This window comes from Triticum dicoccoides, chromosome 1B (genome assembly GCF_002162155.2).
Source record: "Triticum dicoccoides isolate Atlit2015 ecotype Zavitan chromosome 1B, WEW_v2.0, whole genome shotgun sequence".
NCBI classification, from domain to species: Eukaryota; Viridiplantae; Streptophyta; class Magnoliopsida; order Poales; family Poaceae; genus Triticum; species Triticum dicoccoides.
In genome coordinates, this window is record NC_041381.1 from 682,683,181 (window position 1) to 682,687,679 (window position 4,499).

At 45.9% G+C, this 4,499-nt stretch overlaps 1 non-coding gene across 1 annotated transcript; it reads right to left on the reverse strand.

The window, feature by feature from the left end:
* Window positions 1–1,601: 1,601 nt before the first annotated feature.
* On the reverse strand, window positions 1,602–1,673 carry TRNAP-AGG. The gene has a single exon. It is a non-coding gene; the product is annotated as a tRNA-Pro (tRNA).
* Between the last annotated feature and the right edge of the window lie 2,826 nt (window positions 1,674–4,499).

Here is a 4,499-nt window from a genome sequence, read left to right on the forward strand (position 1 = left end):
GTTTCCTTCAACACAAGAGTCTCAGTATAGGTACTCCCAAGTAAATGTTTTTGGAACCGCTGAGCTATGACTTAGGCATTTCTGTGAAGTTTTCAGTAGAAATGCTTTGTAGACCTCCGGTACTTCCAAGGTAGTTCAATCTTGGTAGAAAGGAGGTACCTTTTTGGTTGATATCTTCGTGTTTTTCTTTTCCCGGTTGACAGTTTTATGGCCTAGGGATACCTCATCATACAGGAAGCGGGCCCAAGTAGGACCACCTGTGGACCCCTAGGTCTGTTTATGCCTTGGGCCAACATCACGGTCTAAGGGCCTAATAAAGAGAAGGACCTGGAAGACTTGGAGTACACGACAAGGAAGCCGAAGTCCAGGAGGACTTACTAGTACTAGGATCTTGTGACCCTAGGCCCCGATATCCTATATAAGCTGGGTCGGGCTAGTAGTGGATAGAAAGGAGAACCTAGAGATTATACTCAATCCCTTGACCACCATTGTAGAACCCTATACATCAAATCAATACAACACGAGCCGGAGTATGGTTTTACCTTGATCTCGAGGTTCACCTGGGTAAACCGTCTCCTGTTTCCCCTTTGATCTAATCGTATTGCTGACATACCCTATCAAGGGATCTGCCGAAAATCACTCCGATAGTGGAGCGCCAGGCACGGTACGTGCTAGGCAAGCTCAGATACCATATGGGACCTTCAACTGACGTCACCGTCTTCACGCTGGGAAAAACCTTTGCTTTCGGCATGATGTGTTGCGTCGCCAATTCGGCGAGCTACCTTAAGCCCATCGAGACCTTATCTGCAGGTTAGATCGTCCACTTCGGCAACCTCGAGTTCGCCGCAGACTCCTGCGGCGAGCTCGTACTCCACGGCCTGGCATCTGGTTGGGCCCAGGAGTGGTCGACGATCCTCTTCAACGCACCCACCTCCCACATCATCGCCAATATCTACACGCTCCATGACGTCCTCGAGGAACCCGGTGATACCGAGGAGCTCAAAGATCTCGACGAAGAGATGGGCGACTCGGCCGACAGCTCCTTGGAGGCGATCCCGGCATCTGCACCACTTCGCCCGTGGCATGCTCGTCGTTCTCGGGCAAAGAGTCTGATCGTCTTATTTCTTTTGCAGCCGCTTCCAAGGGAAGGCGTGGAATACACCATGCCACTTACAAGTTACAACATGTTGAGTAGATTCGGAAAGGAAATCCGGCTGTGTTACTCTGAAGCAGCTGTAGACGAAAGGCAAACTTCATGAAACTGAAAAAATAATCAAAGTGCTTTTGGTCTAGTGGCATGATTCTTGCTTAGTCTGACTGTCGTTAACACATGCAAACGGTACTGTAAACATATTTATAGAGGATACTGTAAATTAGAGAGGATACTGCAAGTTTCTCCAGCACTGCAGCGGCGCTAACTTGCAACAGCATGCAGATATAGCCAATAACTTCTCCAGTTGAACCACAGCCACAAGATACAGAACAGGATTGGCCATGCATATATAGTGAGGCTATGAACCTCATCATCAAACCTGTGGTCCAAAACCTTATCCTCGGAGCACCCAAAGCTCAAAATAGCATTGCAAAAAGGGTTTTCAACATGGGGATTCCGAGAATTGAACTCGGGACCTTTTGCTCCCTAAGCAAATATCCTACCACTAGACTAAATCCCCATCTATGCTGTACCACTGCATCACCTCCAACAGGAGAGTTTCACAGGACTTCTTCATGGTGCTCATGTATCAGAAGTTCAGAACAACTGCCAACCGGTCATGCACATTTGATTGTCTGCTTGTGTGTGGTGTGGTAATTATTTTCCAGTGTGATGTGATTGTAAACAAACATACTATCTTTGCTGATATAAGTCAAGATAGATGATTTTTTTTTTTTTTTGCAAATTGCAAGTGTCAGGTACGTTGTATATATAAGCATTTCCATTACATGCGATGCTAGTAGCGCAGCTGCTCGCTAGGCATTTGCATTGCCATGGAATCGCTAGTGTTGCTTTTGGTGCATGGGCAGTCCAATATTTATGATGTCCGCTCTGAAGATTGACATAATTCTGGTGCAATTGGTTCAGTTTTCTAGCCCTTATTACTGATATGAACTGAACATGTTTCACGCATCCCGACGGGTTCCAGCATACGGGGGGTAACTAAACTTTCCTTTTCCCCATCAGGAGATTTAATTAAATTTGGGTGCAAGATCTAGATCTGCCCTCGCGGGGATAAAGATGAGACAAGGAGCAAATATTATTTATCTGTATAAAATACTCCCGCTGTCCCAAAATATAAGGTGTCCTTAAATTTCACTGGTCAACGATTTACAAATTTGACTATGATTTGTACTTACAATATATTTACACGATTAGTATGAAGATATATGAAATGAAATGATTTTGCAAGACAAGTCAAACAATATCGTTTATACATTTCCAATGCATATACTCTCCATCCTTTTTTTTGTTAGGCGCTAATTTAGTACAAAGACAACTAATATGAAACGGAGGGAGCAATAAATATTAGTGGTCAAAGTAGTTGTGCATCAAAGACCAGCATAACAATAGTCGCGCATCAACGATATCATCAAAGCTGAAAATGATTTTGTTTCCATTTGTGAGATGAAAAAGCCTTGTTGGAATTGCCTGCAAGCCTGCAATGCCTAAAGCATCTCTGCACTGTAAATATGGACTTTTTAGCAGAAAGTTGAGGCGATTCTGCACTGCATCGCGGATGGACATGCCGGTAGCTAGTGTCGACGGTCGGACGGCGGCCTCTGCAATTGGTGAGGCCACTAGGCACAACGTGAAAGAATCCAATGAGAAATTCTAGGATCAAAACAGAGTAACTTGTTCAAAATGAACCACCGACGCGGCTGTCCATGGAGTCGCACAAGGCATCAGCTGAGCTCTCGTTGGTTAGGGAGTACAGGAATGAACAGGAATTGTTTGCGTCAGTTTTATCTCGATTTCCAGAGCAGGTCATCATATTATTGTCCACCAGCAAGTTAAGCTTCCATCCATCGATAGATAACAACAGGGACCATGGCAAATGACTAGAATTCATCAGGTAGATAGATACGAATAAATCATAGATTAGTACCACTGTGCAGCAGCAGGCAACAAAACATGTGAATGAAGATCACCAAAGCCTTGTGATCCTAGGAAGGTCTCCACCTGTGGCGTCAGAAGAGCTGCAAGGATCATCAACATGCCACCCAGATCGCATCCACAAGATTTTGGAACTCATCCTAGATCCTCCTCACATCCCTCCTGGCCGCTGTCTGAGTAGGACTGCAAGGAAGTAGACATAGTTTTCTTGTCAAATACTACCATATTGTCTAACAGAGCTATTAATACGGTTTACCTCCGAGTTAACTTTGTTGCATTTATTATCCTTCGAATTAGCACAAGGTATCATTAGGCAACAAACAGCACTTAGGAGGCCATGTACATGTGGAAGTTTATACAAAACTACTTGGTCACTAAAACATAAGAGCGATTTAGAACAAATACCTTTTCTTTGATGTGAGCTAGTTTCATCTTGTTCTTCTCTAACTTGCACCATTCAAATAATACATGGCAAACAGAAATACGAAGTTCTTGGTGTTAAAGTGTATATTGTAAACGTATGTACGGTATGTGTATAAACCGTACATACGAGATAAGGATTGTGTTGCGTGTTGTAATCCGTTTGTTAGAGTAGTTATAGATGATCTCATATATCTCTTGTATAGATCATTACTTGGAGATCAATCTAGCAACTACCTAACAACCAAACCCTGTAATCTATGTGCCTATATAAACACGCAGCGCGTCCCTGCTAAGGCATACGCTTCACGCTACTTTTACATGGTATTCAGAGCCTATCTCCTCTAGCACATCCTCCCTGCGCCGCCATGGCTTCCTCAAGCACCGCCGCCGCCGCTGCATCCGTCCTCATCCCCATAGCTGAAAAGCTCCACCGCTCCAACTTCAATGTCTGGCGTGCGCAAGCCCTAGCCACCATCCGCGGCGCTCAGCTTGTCTCCTATCTCGATCCAGAGAGGGAGATCCCGGCGCTCAAGCTTGCTGACAAGGATGGCAAGCTCACCGACGTGCCCAACCCAGCCTATGAGATCGACAGGGCACGGGATTCTCAGGTTCTGAGTTTTTTGTTCAATTCCATCTCACCTCCTGTGATGGTTCAGATTGCAAACTGCACCACGGCGTCAGCAGCATGGACTGCAATCACGGAGATATTCATCTCCCAGACGCAGGCGGCCATCGTCAACACGAGGATCGCCCTCTCCACCACCAAGAAGGGGAACTCCACCATCGCCGAGTACCTTGGCCGCATGAAGGCCCTTGGCGATGAGATGGCTGCCATTGGCAAGCCGCTCACCGACAACGACATGGTGTCGTACATCCTCGCCGGGCTCGACTTCGACTACATGTCCTTCGTCTCCTCCGTCTGGGCCAGGACCGTCCCCATCAAGCCTAACGAGCTCTACTCCCAGCT